The 10123-nt window shown below is 36.6% G+C and overlaps 1 pseudogene; it reads right to left on the reverse strand.

The window, feature by feature from the left end:
* Positions 1–8054: 8054 nt before the first annotated feature.
* On the reverse strand, positions 8055–8462 carry LOC116877865 (annotated as a pseudogene).
* Between the last annotated feature and the right edge of the window lie 1661 nt (positions 8463–10123).

Genomic DNA, 10123 nt, shown 5'->3' on the forward strand with positions numbered 1-10123 from the left:
CGAGAAGTTGATGCAGTGCATGAAATTAGCCTCCTAGGGCCAAAGTAGAGTAGAAAAGTATGGAGAGTGAATCTCTAGGGGCAAATTCAATCATCTACCATTTTATCCCAAAATCAATGAGGATGGTCAAAAGCTAGGCAGAAATTGAATCCATGAAACAGTTTCTAACTTAAGAAAGAAGCAAAAGAAATTCACAAGATGATGGTGAAAGGAGGTCCTAAACTTTCAATGACAGGAGTGGACCCAGAGGGTAATCAGCACATTCTAAAGCAAGTCTAAGGCTTCCAAGAAAGAGGGCTCCAAAAAGGGGGAAATATGTGTCTAATCTGTTTACAGGTGATTTAGTTAATTATGAAAATTGAGATGTGTGCAAATGATACATTGTATTAAACCAAACAAAAAATTTTTAAAGATAACTGTAGACTTTAGGGAAAATAGACATCTGAAAGATCATGGGAAGAAATCCTAGAGTACTACATAACAAATGCAAAAGGATAGAATAAAAGTAGTGGGGAGAGGAACAAGATAGCAGGGGAGTATGAGACCTAAATTTCATCTGGTCCCAGGAATTCAGCTAAGTAGTTATCAAACCATTCTGAATGCCTACAAACTCAACAGAAGATTGAAGAGAAGAATAGCAGCAATTCTATGAACAGAAACACAACCACTTTCTGGAAGGTAGGACACGTTGAGAAGTGAATCTGAGGCGATATATGGGAAGATAGACTGTGGGGGAGGGGCAGGATCCCAGCAAGTGAGAGAGCAACAGAGCACAAAATTGGAACTTCTAAAAGTTTGTTCCAAGAAGGGATATTGCTCTAGTGGCTAAGGAGAGGGTGGACTCCTCATGGCAACAGTGCAGTCTCAGGACCCTTCAGGTCACAGAAAGACCAGGGGTGTCTGAAGTGGCAGAGCTCCCAGGTATTGGAGCAGGGAAGCTGGCTGTGGAGACAGAACCAAGGAGTGAACTCTCAGCTTGGGGTTACCTTAAACCATGATTCAAGACACAGTTGGACCACTATTCTTTGAGCAGGGACCCCACAAGTGGCAGATCCGGGGAGACTCACCTTCCTCCTCTGGGAGAAGCAATGTGGCAGGAATCTGCTGGGTTTGGAGACTCCAAATGGGGCCATGCACCAGAAATAGAAATGCACGGTAACAGGCGGGGTGAGCTCAGAGTGCGGCCAGAGACCAGGGAGATGGGAGGAATTGACTGCTTTTCTCTGAGGGCGCACTGAGGATTGGCCCCAAGATTTCAACTCCTCTGGGCCTGAGATTGGGAGGCCACCATCTTCACTGCCATCCTCCAAAGCGCTATGGAAAGCGTTCAGGGGAAAAAAACTCTGGAGACCAAAACCATGCAGATTACTTAGCCTGGCCCCTAGCAAAGCGTTGCAATTCTGCCTCTGGCAAAGGCATTTGAGAATCACTGCAACAGCCCCTCCCCCAGAAGATCAGCAAGAACATGCAGCCAAGACCAAGTTTACTGATCAATGGGAACTGCAAAACTTCAAAGCTAGGGGAATACAGCACATAGAATTCACAGCTTTTTTCCCCATGATTCTTTAGTCTTTCACAGTTAAATTTTTTAAATTTTCATTATTTTTTACTTGTTCTATTTTTTTTATTTTTCCTGTTTCCTATTTTAACCTATTTTAACTATTTTATCTTATCAATACCTATTTAAAAATCTTTTTTAATTTTCATTTTTATAATCATATTCTACCCTTCATTGTATTTAAACTTATTTTTTGTATACATATAAGTTATTCTTTCTTTAAAATTCTGGGATACAGTTTCCTCTAACAAACCAAAATATACCATAAATCTAGCTTATGGCTTTGTTCTAGTCTCCAGCCTGATCACCTTCTCTCCTTTTTATTTTATTTTTTCAACCAACTTCTTATCTTTTCAATTCCTTTTTAAAAATCTTTTTAAATTTTCATCTTTATAGTCCTTCACCTTTCACCATGTTTACTCTTATTCATATGTATTTTTTTTTCTTTCTTTCTTTCTTTCTTTTTCTCTTTCTTTCTTTAAAATTTTGGGAGGCAGTTTCTTCTAACAGAACAAAATCAACTGTGTGGCTCTCTTTATTCACCAGTCCAATCATACTTTTTTTCCCCCCCTTTCTTCTCCCCCCCACCCTGTTTCAGGTCTCTTCTGATTTGGTTAGTGTATATTTTTCTGGAGTCATTGTTACCATTTTAAAATCTTGTTCTCTCATTCTTCTATTCTTCTCTGAACAAAATGGCAAGGCATAAAAACTCACTCTCCAAAAAAGGACAAGAGGAAGTACCAACTGCTTGGGACCTAATCAATATGGACACTAGTACTATGTCAGAACTGCAGTTCAGAATGACTATTAGAAAGATGCTAGCTGGGCTTCAAAAAAACATAGAAGATACTAGAGAACTGCTTTCTGGAGAAATAACTAAATTCTAACCAATTTGAAATAAAAAAAGCTATTAATGAGATGCAATTAAAAAATGGAGGCTCCTATTGCTAGGATAAATGAGGCAGAGTAGAGAATAAGTGGTATGGAAAACCAAATGATGAAGAATAAAGAAGCTGAGAAAAAGAGAGATAAGCAACTACTGAATCACGAGGGGGAGAATTCAGGAGATAAGTGATACCATAAGATGAAACAATATTAGAATAATTGGGATCCCAGAAAAAGAAGAAAGAGAGGGGCAGAAGGAATACTGGAACAAATTATAGCAGAGAACTTACCTAATTTAGAGAAGAAAACAGGCATCAAAATCCAAGATGCACAGACAACTCCCCTCAAAATCAAAATCAAAAAAAATAGGTCAACAACCTGTCAACTAATAGTAAAACTTATAAGTCTTAGAGACAAAGATACAATCCTGAAAGCAGCTCAGTACAAGAGGTCTGTAACCTACAATGGTAGGAATACTGGATTTGCAGCAGACCTAACTACAGAGACCCGGTAGGCCAGAAAGAACTGGCATGATGCATTCAGAGCACTAAGTGAGAAAATTATGCAGCCAAGAGTATTATATCCAGCTAGGCTGTCATTGAAAATAAAAGGAGAAATAAAAGGCTTCCAGGACAAACAAAAACTAAATGAATTTGCAAACACCAAACTAGCCCTACAGGAAATATTGAAAGGGGTTCTGTAAGCAAAGAGAGAGACTAAAAGTAACATAGACTGCATAGACTTTTGATAACAGAGACAATATACAGTAACAGTTGCCTACAGGCAATACAATGGCACTAAATTGATCTCTTTCAATAGTTACCCTGAACATAAATGGGCTAAATGTCCCAATAAAAAGACACATATCAGAATGGATAAAAAAAAAAAAAAACAAGACCCATTGATATGTTGTCTACAAGAAACTCATTTTAGACCCAAGGACACCTCCAGATTTAAAGTAAGGGGGTGGAAAATAATTTACCATGCTAATGGACATCAAAAGAAAGCTGGGGTGCCAATCCTTAAATCAGACTAATTAGATTTTAAGCCAAATACTATAATAAGAGATGAGGAAGAACACTATATCATATTTAAAGGGTCTGTTCAACAAGAAGATCTAACAATTTTAAATATCTATAACCCTAACATGGGAGTAGCCAACCATATAAATCAACTAATAACAAAATCAAAGAAACACATCAACAATAATACAATGATAGTAAGGGACTTTAAGACCCACCCCCTCACGGAAATGGACAGATCACCTAAGCAAAAGATTAACAAGGAAATAAAGATTTTAAATGACACACTGGGCCAGATGGGCATCACAGATATATTCAGAACATTCCATCCCAACACAACAAAATACACATTCCTTAATTTACATGGAACATTCTCCACAATAGATCACATCCTGGGTCATAAATCAGGTCTCAGCCAGTACCAAAAGATTGGGATCATTCCCTGCATATTTTCAGACCACAATGCTTTGAAACTAGAACTCAACCACAAGAGGAACTTTAGAAAGAACTCAAATACATGGAGGCTAATGACCATTAAAGAATGAATGGGTCAACCAGGAAATTAAAGAATTTTAAAAATTCATGGAAACAAATGAAAATGAAAACACAACTGTTCAAAATCTTTGGGAAACAGCAAAGGTAGTCCTGAGAGGAAAGTATATAATAATACAAGCCTTATTCAAGAAATAAGAAAGGTCTCAAATACACAACCTAACCCTACACCTAAAGGAGCTGGAGAAAGTACAGCAAATAAAGGTTAACCCCGGTGGGAGAAGAGAAATAAAAAAGATCGGAGCATAAATCAATGAAATAGAAGCCAAAAGAACAGTAGAACAGATAAACAAAACTAGGAACTGGTTCTTTGAAAGAATTAATAAGATCGATAAGCCCCTGGCCAGAGTTAGCAAATAGAAAAGAGAAATGACCCAAATTAATAAAATCAGGAATGAAAGAGGAGAGATCACAACCAACACCAAAGAAATACAAACAATTATAAGAACATATTATAAGCAACCATATTCCAGCAAATTTGACAATCTGGAATAAATGGATGCATTCCTAGAGACATATACACTACCAAAACTGAACCAGGAAGAAATGGAAAACCTGAACAGACCCACAACCAGTAAGGAGATTGAAGCAGTAATCAAAAATCTCCCAAAAAAACAAGAGTCCTGGACCAGATGGAATCCCAAAGGAATTCTACCGAACATTTAAAGAAGAATTAATACCTATTCTCCTGAAACTTTTCCAAGAAATAGAAATGGAAGGAAAACTTCCAAACTCATTTTATGAGGCCAGCATTACCTTGATCCCCAAACCAGACAAAGACCCCATCAAAAAGGAGAATTACAGACCAATATCCCTGATGAACATGGATGCAAAAGCTTCACCAAAAGACTAGCCAATAGGATTCAACAGTACATTAAAAGGATTATTCACCACGACCAAGTGGGATTTATTCCTGGGCTGCAAGATTGGTTCAAGATCCTCAAATCAATGTGATACAATACATTAATAAAAGAAAGAATAAGAACCATATGATACTCTCAATAGACACTGAAAAAGCATTTGAAAAAGTAGAGCATTCTTTCATGATCAAAACTCTTCACAATGTGGGGATAAAGGGTATATCGTTCAGTATCATAAAAGTCATCTGTGAAAAACCCACAGCAAATATCATTCTCAATGGGGAAAAACTGAGAGCTTTTCCCCTAAGGTCAGGAACACTGCAGTGCTGTCTGCTATCACCACTGCTATTCAGTATAGTACTAGAAGTCCTAGGCTCAGCAAATAGACAACAAAAACAAATAAAAGGCATCCAAATCTGTAAAGAAGAAGTCAAACTCTCACTCTTTGCAGATGATATGATACTTTATGTGGAAAACCCAAAGACTCCACTCCAAAACTGCTAGAACTCACAGGAATTCAGTAAAGCGTCAGGATATAAAATCAGTGCACAGAAATCAGCTGCATTTCTTTTTATTTTTTAAGAGTTTATTTATTTATTTGACAGACAGAGATCACAAGTAGGCAGAGAGGCAGACAGAGAGAGAGGAAGGGAAGCAGGCTCCCTGCTGAGCAGAAAGCCTGATGCAGGGCTCGATCCTAGAAGCCCGGGATCCAAAGGCAGAGGCTTAACCCACTGAGCCACCCAAGTGCCCCCAGTTGCATTTCTATATACCAACAACAACACAGAAGAAAGAGAAATTAAGAAGTTGATCCCATTTACAATTTCAAAACCATATTACAAAACCATAAGTTACCTAGGAATAAATCTAACCAAAGAGGCAAAGTTTCTGTACTCAGAAAACTAGAGAGTACTCATTAAAGAAGTTGAAGAAGACACAAATAAATGGAAAAACGTTCCATGCTCATGGATTGGAAAAGCAAATATTTTGAAAATGTCTATGCTACCTAAAGCAATCTACACATTTAATGCAATCCCTATCAAAATACCATCAACTTTTTTCAAAGAAATGGAACAAATAATCCTAAAATTTATATGGAACCAGAAAAAAACCCGAATAGCCAGAGGAATGTTGAAAAAGATAGCCAAAGTTGGTGGCATCACAATTCTAGACTTCAAGCTCTATTAAAGCTGTAATCATCAAGATAGTATGGTACTGGCACAAAAACAGATACATAGATCAATGGAACAGAATAGAGAGCCCAGAAACAGACCCTCAACTCTATGGTCAACTAATCTTCGACAAAGCAGGAAAGAATGTCCAGTGGAAAAATGACAAGTCTCTTCAACAAATGGTGTTGGGAAAATTGGACAGCCACATGCAGAAGAATGAAACTGGACCATTTCCTTATATCACACACGAAAATAGACTCAAAATGGATGAAAGACCTCAGTGTGAGGCAGAAATCGATTCATCAAAATTCTTGAGGAGAAACTCAGGCTGCAACCTCTTTTACCTCAGCCGTGGCAACTTCTTCCTAGAAACATCCCCAAAGGCAAAGGAAGCAAGGGCAAAAATGAACTATTGAGACTTCATCAAGATCAAAAGCTTTTGCACAGCAAAGGATACAGTCAACAAAACCAAAAGACAATCAACAGAATGGGAGAAGATGTTTGCAAAGGACATACCAGATAAAGGGCTAGTATCCAAAATCTATAAAGAACTTATCAAACTCAACACCCAAAGAATAAATAATCCAGTTAAGAAGTGGGTAGATGAACAGACATTTCTGAAAAGAAGACATCCAGATGGCCAACAGACTCATGAAAAAGTGCTTTGCATCACTCGGCATCAGGGAAATACAAATCAAAACCACAGTGAGATACCACCTCACACCAGTCAGAATGGCTAAAATTAACCAGTCAGGAAATGACAAGTGTTGGTGAGGATGTGGAGAAAGGGGAACCCTCTTACACTGCTCATGGGAATGCAAGCAGGTGCAGCCACTCTGGAAAACAGTATGGGGATTCCTCAAAAAGTTGAAAATAGAGCTACCTTATGACCCAGCAATTGCACTACTGGGTATTTACCCTAAAGATATAAATGTAGTGATCCGAAGGGGCACATGCACCTGAATGTTTATAGCAGCAATGTCTACAATAGCCAAACAATGGATAGAGCGTAAATGTCCATCAACAGATGAATAGATAAATAAGAAGTGGTATATATATACAATGGAATACTATGCAGTCATCAAAAGAAATGAAATCTTGCCATTTGCAATGACGTGAATGGAACTAGAGAGTGTTAGGCCAAGCAAAATAAGTCAATCAGAGACAGACAATTATCATATGATGTCACTGATATGAAGAATTTGAGAAATAAGACAGAAGATCATAGTGGAAGGGAGGGAAAAATGAAACAAGACGAAACCAGAGAGGAAGACAAACCATAAGAGACTCTTAATCTTAGGAAACAAACTGAGGATTGCTGGAGGGGAGAAGTGGGAGGGATGGGGTGGCTGGGTGGTGGACATTGGGGAGGGTATATGCTATAGTGAATGCTGTGAACTTTGTAAGATTCACAGACCTGTACCCCTGGAACAAATAATACATCATGTATTAGTAATATAAAAAAAGGGGAAAAGTACTAAACCAGTAACCAAAAGAAAGCAGGTGTAGTTATATTAATTTCAAATAAAATCAATGCTTACATAAGATTATTTATTGGAGAATGAAAGAGTTGCTTCCTGGTGATAAAAATTTCAAATTACCAAATTTTTTGTCCCCTACTACCTCAAATATAAAAGTTTAAATTGTAAAAACATATGAAAAGAAACAGACATATTCACTATCACAGTGGGAAAAACTTGACATGACCCCCCAAATAGTAAAAACACAGAGAATTTGAACAACACAGTTTATAGGCTTGAGGTAAATAAATTAATAGATAAATAGATAGAAACTGGGTACTCAGTAATTAAAGTATACTTTTCTGTGTACTCTATATACATCAGAGCATTTATTAAAGTATTATATACTAAGCTCTTAAGAAAATGTAAAGAGATTTGTTATATCCAGATTGTGTTTCTTTTTTTTAACATTCTTAGTTTATTAATCCTCTCATGAAAAATCTGCACAATCCCCACAGATAGAGCCACGGCAGCATCTTTACTCCTTCTGTTGTCCAATCTGCAGCTCACTTTTTGCCAGCACCAACATTGGCTTTACAGTCCCCCTGACTTTCTTCATTCTGTTCTTGCGTTCTTTTCACTGTTTTCTTGAAGTCTTTTTCTTCTCATACAGACCATGTCTTGCAAGTCTATGTTTGGGTTCATTTTTCTTTGCATAATCCAAGGAATCATAAATCATGCCAAAGCCAGTTGTCTTGCCACCACCAAAATAGGTTCTGAATCCAAATACAAATATAACATCTGGTGTGGTCTTGTACATTCTGGTTAGTTTTTCCTGAATTTCTGTCTTAGGTACTGTTGCCTTTCCAGGATGAAGGACATCAATGACCATTTGTTTGCGCCACAGTAGTCGGTTGGTCATGAACTTCCTGGTCGGTTATTGTGTCATTCATGATGGCGGCCGAGATTCAAGCCCCAGATTACGTTTCTTGACAGAAATGCAATTAATTTACAAATTAAAAATAAAAACTAAGAAGAAACTATTCATATGGAAATTTTTAATGTGCTTCCAAATAATGCATATGTAAATGTAGAGATCATATTGTAAAGTACAAACTGAATGATATTTAAAATACACATTTAGAATTTTAAACTTAATACAAACACTTTAAAACTTGTTGAATAAATCCAAAACATTTCTTAGAGAAAATTTTTAGCTATAAACGTTTTATTAGAGATAAGGAAGGATAGGGGTGCCTTGCTGGCTCAGTCAGTTAAGTGACCTGCTCTTGATTTTGGCTCAGGTCACAATCTCATGGTCCAGGGATCAAGACCTGCTTGGGCTCCATGCTCAGCACAAGGTCTGCTTATCCTTCCCTCTGCTCTTCCTCCTGTTCTCTCTCTCTCAAATAAATAAATAAAATCTTTTAAAGAAAATAAAAATAAATACATAAATCAAAAGAAAAAGCCTTCCGGATAAAGAAATTGCAAAAAGAATCTCAAAATAAACTCTAGGAGAGTAGATGAAAGAAATAATAAATATATCGTATATTAAAGATATAAAATAAAAAATATATTAGAGATGCTAAACAAAGCATAAAGCTGGTTGAAAAGAATAATGAGATAAAGTGCTAATGAGATTGCTCAGGACAAAAAGAAAGGAAGGTATAAATGAACATTAGCAAAGAAAATGCTTTTAAAAATCAGCCTCAAGCCAATATACTTAAATACTTGGCAAGTGGACACATTTTTACAAAATATAACTTACCAAAAATGACTCAAGGAGAAACAGAATGCCAAAATAACCCTATAACATTAAGAAATTGAATCAATATGTTAAAATCTTCCCAGAAAGAAAACATCTGGCCCAGAATATTTCATAGAAAAATTCTACGAAACTTTCAAATGACTAATCCTTCTAATCTCACAAAACTCTCCCCAGAGTATAAATGGAGGGAGCTACTCTCTCATTCTATGAACCTAGGATGACTACGGCACAATAACTAGAGAAGAACTGTTTGAATGAGAAAACACAGGCCAATCTCAGTTGTAGACATGAATGTAAAAATCCTTTTAAAATTGACAATACAAATCTAGCAGAGTAAAAAAAATAAATAACAGAGATAACATGCAGTGGCTAAAGTGAGTTTACCCTAAAAATGTAAAAGTGGTTTAAAGCTAGATAACCTACAGATGTCAAGTAGAGAGGACCAGCTCTCCGGACTAAGCTTCTGGCTGAAAAGAATTTAAAATTTAAAAGAGATTTAAAAATCTCTTCTTAAAAAACACTAAGCACCCCCATAAAAACAAAACTAAACTAAACAACAACAACAAAAAACCACTATGCCCTTAAATTGTGTAGAGAATTATTAAACAAACATCTAAGAAAAGGGGATGATAGAAAGATATCCAGAAAGACTTCACGAGTTATAAATTTATAAATACCATATACAAAAGAGGCACAGCAAGTCAATGGAGAAAAGATGCATTACTAATGGCGTTAATGGTGTTCTGACAATGGATTAAACTTAGAGAAAAAATAAATAAGATCTCATACCTCTCCACCAAATTGAAAAATTAATTCCAGGTGACCTATAGACTTAAAAAGCAAAAC

The sequence above is a fragment of the Lontra canadensis genome, unplaced genomic scaffold (genome assembly GCF_010015895.1).
Source record: "Lontra canadensis isolate GAN:19392208 unplaced genomic scaffold, GSC_riverotter_1.0 scaffold54, whole genome shotgun sequence".
Lineage (NCBI taxonomy): Eukaryota > Metazoa > Chordata > Mammalia > Carnivora > Mustelidae > Lontra > Lontra canadensis.